This window comes from Cajanus cajan, chromosome 7 (assembly GCF_000230855.2).
Source record: "Cajanus cajan strain Asha chromosome 7, NIPB_CcT2T_4, whole genome shotgun sequence".
Classification (NCBI taxonomy): Eukaryota; Viridiplantae; Streptophyta; class Magnoliopsida; order Fabales; family Fabaceae; genus Cajanus; species Cajanus cajan.
The window spans coordinates 19,302,138-19,311,354 of record NC_138523.1 but is presented as its reverse complement, the minus strand read 5'-3'; positions in this window follow the sequence as shown (position 1 = coordinate 19,311,354).

The following is a 9,217-nucleotide window of genomic DNA, read 5'->3' as shown; positions in this document are numbered from 1 at the left end:
CGGGTACTACACGCTCGGTCATCCAAGAGGTCTTATCTCAACCAAGCATCAATAGCCCCGCAACAGAAACTCTTATCGTTCAAGAGGAAAGGGAATCATGGATGAAACCTTACATAGTGTACTTAACACAAGGCTCATTACCCGAGGATAAGAGGGAAGCGTCATTAATAGTAAGGGTGGAAACATGGTTTGTAATCATTTTGAGAAAATTATACTGAATAGGTTTTAGTACTCCCCTTTTGAGATGTTTAACAACATCACAAGCCTAAAGAGTAATGAAGGAGATTCATAGCGATATGTGTGGAAGCCACATCGGAGGCCAATCTTTGGTGTACAAGATTACCTGAGCAGGGTATTTCTGGTCGACCCTAAGAAGTGATTGTATCAATTAGGTCAGGAAGTGTGATGGATGCTAAAGACATGCAACTCAAAATCATTCACGTACCGAGAGACTCCACTCGGTCATATCTCCCCGGCCTTTCAACAAATGGGGTATTGACATTTTAGGCCCATTTTCGATTGTAGTATGATAATTTAAACTTTTTATTGTCGCGGTGGATTACTTTAGCAAGTGGATCGAAGCAGAGCCAGTAGAAACTATCTCGGCAGAAAAGGTGAAAACCTTTTTATGGAGAAACGTCATATGCCGATATGGAGTCCTGCAGGTGCTGGTATCAGATAATGGGACTCAATTCACAAGTGAGAAAGTTTAAAACTTCTGCCAGGAGGTTGGCATCCGGATGATGTTCACACCAGTGGAACATCCACAATCCAATGGGCAGGCAGAGTCGGCAAATAAGGTGGTACTCTCGGGATTAAAGAAGCGGGTTGAGGACTCGGGGTTGTCATGGGTGGAAGAACTTCCCAAAGTATTAAGGTCATATCACACAACCGTCCACTCATCAACCCAATACACCCCATTTAATTTAGTGTATGGGACATACGCCATGATACTAGTCGAACTCAGTGAACCTTTTGCATGCACGTTAGGATTTTCTAAGGAGGAATCCGAACTTGGAAGTGGACTTGGATCTAATTTCGGAAGTAAGAGAGAAGGCTCGAGTAAACCAGGTGGCTGCCCAATGAAGAGCAGCATTTAAGTACAACTCAAAGGTCATCCGACGGGGATTCATCAAAGGAGATCTCGTTCTGAAGCGTGCTCAAATGACTTAAATCAAGAGAAAGTTATCACCGAAATGGGTCGGCCCTTACCACATTGATGAGGTAGTAGGAAAAGGCGTTTATCGATTGAAGACACTCGATGGAGGAAAAATATCGAGAACTTGGAATGCTGCAAGTTTAAGTTTTTATTATAGCTAGTACTGATGAATTTGTATAAACTTGAACCTAGTGCACTCTTTTCCTAACTCAACATTTTTATCCCTACAAAAATGTGAAAGGGTTTTTTTGCTGAGAAAGTTTTTAACGAGGCACCAATAAACAATAAAAACTTCTTTTCAATTTGACATACTTCATTCTCAGAATACATAACTCGTGATTGATCGGTTAAAATCTGACTAGGCGAATATAAACAACTTGAAGACAAAACTCGTGATTGATCGGTTGACATCTGACTGGGCGAGTATAAATAATTTGAAGACAAAACTCGTGATTGATCGATTGAAATCCAACTGGGCGAGTATAAACAATTTGAAGACAAAACTCGTGATTGATCGGTTGAAATCCGACTGGGCGAGTATAAACAACTCGAAGACAAAACTCGTGATTGATCGGTTAAAATTTGATTGGGCAAGTATAAATAACTCGAAGATAAAACTCGTGATTGATCGATTGAAATTTGACTAGGCGAGTATAAACAATTCGAAGACAAAACTCGTGATTGATCGATTAAAATCTGACTAGGTGAGTATAAACTACTCGAAGATAAAACTCGTGATTAATCTGTTGAAATCTGACTGGGCGAGTATAAACAATTCGAAGACAAAACTCGTGATTGATCGGTTGAAATCTGACTGGGCGAGTATAAACAACTCGAAGAAAAAACTCGTGATTGATCAGTTAAAATCCGACTGGGCGAGTATAAACAACTCGAAGACAAAACTCATGTTATCGGTTGAAATCTGACTAGGCGAGTATAAACAACTCGAAGACAAAACTCGTGATTGATCGGTTAAAGTCTGACTGGACGAGTATAAACAACTCGAAGAAAAAACTCGTGATTGATCAGTTGAAATTTGACTAGGTGAGTATAAACAACTCAAAGACAAAACTTGTGATTGATCGGTTGAAATCCGACTAGGCGAGTATAAATAATTCAAAGACAAAACTCGTGATTGATCGGTTGAAATATGACTGGGCAAGTATAAACAATTTGAAGACAAAACTCGTGATTGATTGGTTGAAATCTGACAAGGCGAGTATAAACAACTCGAAGACAAAACTCGTGTTATCGGATTTTGGATGATTTGTTTCCTTTATGCCTTAAAGGGAGTTAAGTTTTAAATTCTCTTCAGCTAACGTATTATTGGATTTTGGACGATTTGTTTCATTTATGCCTTGAAGGGAGATAAGTTTTAAATTCTCTTCAACTATCATGTCATCGGATTTTGGATGATTTATTTCCCTTATGTCGTGAAGGGAGTTAAGTTTTTAATTCTCTTCAGCTATCACATCATCAGATTTTGGACGATTTGTTTCCTTTATGCCTTGAAAAGAGTTAAGTTTTTAATTCTATTCAGCTATCATGTCATCAGATTTTGGACGACTTGTTTCCTTTATGCCTTGAAGGGAGATAAGTTTTTAATTCTCTTCAGCTATCACCTCATCGGATTTTGGACGACTTGTTTCCTTTATGCCTTGAAGGGAGTTAAGTTTTTAATTCTCTTCAGCTATCGTGTCATTGAATTTTGGACAACTTGTTTCCTTTATTCCTTGAAGGAAGATAAGTTTTTAATTCTCTTCAGCTATCGTTATATCGAATTTCGGGCGATATGAAGTTTTATACTTTAAATTGGTTTACTTTTCTCATTATTTTTGTTAAGCATGATATCGGATTTTGGCGATATGAGTGAGTACGTTTCCATCATTCATCGTCATAAAAGATTTTGGGTAAATATGCGTTTTTATGCTTAAAAATTGGTTAAGTTTTAATTCAAAATTGGCTCTTTATGCTTCAGAATTTCAACTTAAATTTTTAACCCCATAATGATACCGAATAGTCATTAAAACATCCATAACATGATAGGGAAACACAACATTTGTTTACAAAAAATTAAAAGTTCAAAACAAAACAAAAAATAGTACACGGCAAGCACAATCATCCTCTGAAAGATCCATGAGGGCACCATCAACAATTTCCTTGAAGTACCTAACGCTCCCAACGTCAACCCCAACATGCAAAAACTTTACTTGATTGATAGCAGCATCAAAGCCTTTTACATATTTCTTCATAGCTTCAATCTTCGTGGCTTGAAGTTCAGCTTGCAACTTCTCAACCTCGATCCTCAATAATGAAGCATCAACTTCAAAAACATGAGCAGCATCGACACTTTTGTCACGCGTAAGGCGTGTTTCCTCCAGCTCTTTGTCCAGCTTTACTTTTTTGATCGCCCAAGTTTTCTTCTCTTCTTCGAAAGCACGACGACCGTCAATTAGCTTGTCCCTCTCAGCAGTCACCTACTTTAGATTGGCCTTGCTTTTGCCCAAACTTTCTTCCAAGGTACTAATGCCCTTCCCCTGAAGTTTAATCTCTCTTACCATGTCACATATCTTATCCTCATTGATAAGCGAGAAAACAAAAAGGCAATTGGTCAAAGATTCAACCCCCTTGGCGATAGAGAAGGCACTCATCTTCTCCAAATCATCTTTTTCTCCATCAAGCAAGTCAGTCTGGCGAATGTGGGAGGAGTGGTTAAATTTTTCATCCCAAAAAGACACAGCTTTGCCCCACTCGATTCAGTGATCCACCAGCTCCTAATTTTTGCCGATGCATATGCTCAGGGTTCTCTCTACAGATTGAACCTCCACAGCTTCCTCGGTCGGCCTAACTCTGACTTCTGTCTCTAGATTTACTAGTGATACGGGTCTCTCGACCTCGCGGCGACGTTTGTGGGAAGTCTCACCTGGAGTACTTTTTTGATGAGGCAAGGAGCTACCATCCTTAGCCTTCTCCACAACCAACTCGAAACCAGCAGCTTTAGAAGCCTCTTATTATTTCCACAACTTCATCAACTCACGGTTGCTCATGCTTGCCATCTTATCTGCAACAACACCAACGAAGTGTCAGATATCAACTTGGATAAAAATCTATAACATGATAGAAACGATATCAAGGGTTGTCGGTGAAAAACCGAATACCTATATAAATTTTCAATTCATTGGGCCTATTTTCTAAATCTAGAAGTTTGGCAGTGTTGAAAATTGTTTTGAGATCCTCAAGTTTTTTAACATCTTTTTGGTCTTTCTCAAAAATCTTCTTGGCATTTAGCCCACCAAAAGGTATCATTTTCTAGTTCCAATGCAAGGGTATCCCTCGAGTATATCTTCGTTACCTGGTGTGCAACGAATTTAGAAATAGGATTTTTTGAAGTCCTTATAGGACAACTGGAAAAGGGACAAAATTCCCCAACCTGAAAACCCATTAACAGATACCCAACTACTACGCTTGTTGGCACGACTTTCAAAGAAATAAAAAAAATTCCACAATCAGATTTATGTCGAGTCTTAGGCATAAAATCTCAAAACCGTGAATTAAGGCCTAACTATTTGGATGCAATTGAGTAGGGGCTACGTTCAAAACCCGAAGTACTCCTTTCTCACAATCTGTAAGCGGCCATCTCACTTTGAGTTTAGAAATGACAGTTGAATAGCAAAACGTAAAATGCTCAACAGAACCCCCCAATACATACTGGTTCCTTATCTACACATGGCTCGCAAATAATTATATTGTCACCCCCACCACAAACTACATGCTCTCTACAAAAACTATCCATGGTAGCCCAAGAACTTATCGAAGACTCACGATGCATCACATCATCCTTTACCTATTTATATACTTCCCCATAATTTATGGAAGCCATTGTGCAAGAAAACCTAACTTAATTAGCAACTTAGGGTTTTTTGTGAACAAAAGTGGCCAAATGGTTTAAATGGGCGTACCTAAGGAAACACAATAACTTCTCCTCACTCAAATAAACGTCACAAGACCGCCGTAGACCGCCGTGGACCACCACAGTATTTCAAGGAGTCTGAATGCACAATTGAGTCAAGAATTCACGAAGAGGAGGGAAAAGAATCAAACAAAATTGGCTTCTGAGACGTTTGTATTTATAGGCACGAAAGGGTATGTGTGAGAAGCCAGGTTGAAACACTGCATCGCGCGTGAAAATCAGCATTAAAACGCTGCGTCGCACATGGAACGCTACAACTTCTGACATGTCAGGCTTCATGCATTCATTTCATGTATACGTTTGTGACACATAGCGAGGCAATCATTTACTTTTCTATAATAACGTCTTTGCAATAAATGCATGTCCCTTCTTTCATAATACGAAGAAACATCCCTTAATGGGTTCGTAGGGGGGAAATAGCCGAGACCCTTGGCATGCATCGGAGAAATCCCGTGTGGTGTGATTGCTTAAGCCCTTTCCCCTTATAAGCTCAGGACTGGCAGGCAAGTGTACCATCTCGGTCTCATTCCGAGATGGGTTCGTAGGAAAATAGCCAAGACCCTCGACATGCATCGGAGAAATCCCATGTGGTGTGATTGCTTAAGCCCTTTTGCCTTATAGGCTCAAGGCTAGAAGGCAAGTGTACCATCTCAATCAGAATCTGATTTGACCCCCCTACATAGGTATTGATCCGATATCATGGCTAGCTGAGCCCCTACGCTTTATAAGCTTGGGACTGGAAGGCAAGTGTACCATTTCGGTCAGAATTCAATCTGACCCCTCTACATAGGTGTATCATCTCGGTCAGAATCCGATCTGATCCTCCTACATAGGTGTATCGTCTCGGTCAGAATCTGATCTGACCCCCTACATAGGTATTGATTCGATATTATGGCTAGCTGAGTCCCTACGCCTTATAGGCTCGGGGCTAGAAGGCAAGTGTACCGTCTCGGTCAGAATCCAATCTGACCCCTCTACATAGGTGTATCGTCTCGGTCAGAATCCAATCTAGTCCTCCTACATAGGTATATCGTCTCGATCTGACCCTCCTACATAGGCATTGATCTGATATCAAGGGTAAAATCCTATATTTAATGACCAAATATTCCCAAATAAAAATCGTCATAAAAATCTCTGCGTTCAAGAAAGTATAAGACCTAAAATCCTAGAGCTAGGAAGGCAGAACACACACCTTACTCACTTGAATGCTCTGGCTTGGGAAGGTTGACCTAGGAGAAGAACCCTAGACCCTCCCTTAGCCGGAACAATATTATTTAATACATAAATAAAAATTATAGTATATATAACTTAAATATGTTGAAAATTGTATAGTTGCGATATTTGAAAAACTAAAATGGTACAATTTTGATGCTTAGGAAGTGTTTAGTACACTACATATTTTTTCATGTCAGAGAATCATGGTTCAAGAAATCATAAATCTTGAGAATCATGAAAATTTGTTTAATTAGTCATAAATATTTCAAAAATATTTTTAAATGTTACCTAGAAATCAATGATTTTTTTCACATTAAATAAACATAAAGGTAACAACACTTTTACCGCATTAAAATCTTATTTTTATCTTAGAAAAGTTAGTTCCTACCTTCAAATAATTTTGTGAAAAACTTATGTAAAGTCATTCATGGGAAACAAATTTTTTAGGAATTTTTTTTTTTAAATCATAAACTAAATGTAAGAAACTAACATTTCATACATTAGATTTTCAAAAAAAGTAGACTAAACAGTTTCTTAGAAGATTAAAATTTTTTAATTAAAATTTGAAAGGTTAAAATTTCTTAATTACAATAACCAAAAAACTAAAATTACTTTATTAGAATCTTAGAGATCATAATCACACAAGTATTATATTTATAAAATAAAAATGTAATGAAGTTCGTAATATATCACTGCTTTAATAAACTGTTAAAACTAGATTCTCCCCTAGCTGAGAACGCCGCCGTCTGCTCGCTTGTAACACAACCCACTTTAACAAACAGTTAATTAAACTAATTAATATTATTTGTTTAAAAAATATGAATAAAATTTTAACCTTATCTTGACTAAAGGGAATCATCTTTTAAGAGATATAAAATTATCATTTCAACTCAAATATGGGTTCTTTTCTTCACTGAATGCTAGCCAAATATTTCCACGTACGCTGATTTGAAATTGATAAGATGAAAAGGAGAAAAAAAAATACAAAAGGAAATGTGAATATAACCCCAAAGATAGATATATTCTCTATTTCACTAATACTATAATAAGAATGTAAATGATGAACTCGATCATTATACATGCTTACATGAAGTTATATATATATGGCAATTATTCCATTCAAATCCCGAATTTTCAATCACCTTATGCTATGTTAGATTTTGATCACAAAGTTATTCAAATCAGTAATATAATCATATTAAAAGCAAAACTGAAAGATTTTACAAAATCAGGTTAGTAAATTGTTTATACAATAACAATGGATGTCCAGGTTTAATTATCTTTTTCTGTTTCTTATATAATTAAATTATACACATTTTACTTTTTTTAGTCTTCATAGTTAAAAATATATATTTCACTTTAGTTTTTACATATATAATTTTTTTTTCTTTTAATACACCATCTATTATTAAATAAATTAAAAGATAAGATTTATGAAATTATAAAAACTAAAAAAATAAAAATAATGTGTATAAAAGTTAAAATAAAATATTTTTAATTCTAGAAATTAAAAGATAAAACTCATGAAATTATAATGACTAAGAAAGTAATTAATTAAACATATATTATATATATGTGGTAGTTAATTTTAATGTTATATATATATATATATATATATATATAATATTTATTAGTTGTTTTTATGTATCAATTTAGTTATTAGAATTTATATACGAGGAAGAATTCGTTTACTCTAGTAAGTCTACTTAAACTTACTTAAACTTACTATGTTCAATAACTCATATTCCACATCAAATTTTAACGATCCAACCACTGAATTTAAAGTTCTTAATGTATAGATCAAATCTGCAAATTTTTAAAAAATTTGAAAATCATTTGATACTTCGTTTCATTAATTCAAATTGATGGATAATCATAAAATCATTTTATACATTGATTTGAATTAATGAAACGAAGTATCAAATGGTTTTCAAATTTTTTAAAAATTTACAGATTTGATCTATCCATTAAGAACTTTAAATTCAACAGTTGGATCGTTGAAATTTGATGTAGAACATGAGTTATTGAACGGGGTAAGTCTATGTGGATTTACTCCTAGAATAAACGGATCCCTCTTCTTTTTATATATATATATATATATTCAAAATTTTATTGATTATTTTTAATATATGATTATCAATTTTAATCGTCTTTATTGTTATCAACGAATAAAATTTCCACACTTAGTGTTGCCTATGATTCTTCATTCATATGGTTCATGATTTGTATCCTTTGAAAGCCTTAAAGGTCTCCCATTTCTTCTAAACTTCAAACAGATGATTTAGGTTTTAGATTAAGCATTAGCATGTCCTAAATCCTTATGAATCAATCAATCACACAAACTCAACAATTTAATGCATCACACAATATTCTTAAAACTCCTAATTCCTCGATAACAACCTAGAAATACAATATATTGCATACAAAACATTCAAGATTCATCAAATGCCTAAAGAAGGTGCTTCAAGGTATTTAAAACCCATCCAATTCTTAAAATAAAATAAAACATAAGTCAATTTGTAACTTAGTTAACCTTACTACTTACAACTAAAAAAATTATTCCAAAATGATGGAAATGACTTGGAGAAGTGATTGATGTTCTCTTCCAAGCTTCATCTCCTTTGTCCAATCTTCTCTTGAGGTCTTCAACGAATGTCTATGAATGAAGGTTCAAGCTCCAAAGCTTGCAATGGAAGCAACTAAGGTGCAGATTCTTCTTGAAGAAGAAGAATAAAGGTTAAACCAAGGCACAAAGGAGGAAATCCTTTGTGAAGGTTCTTAAGGAGAAAGAGTTTCCCCATGGATTAGGACTCTTGAAAGAGAGAGAATTTTCTGAATTCTATTTCTCATAAATGTTCAAAAGTGATTACAAA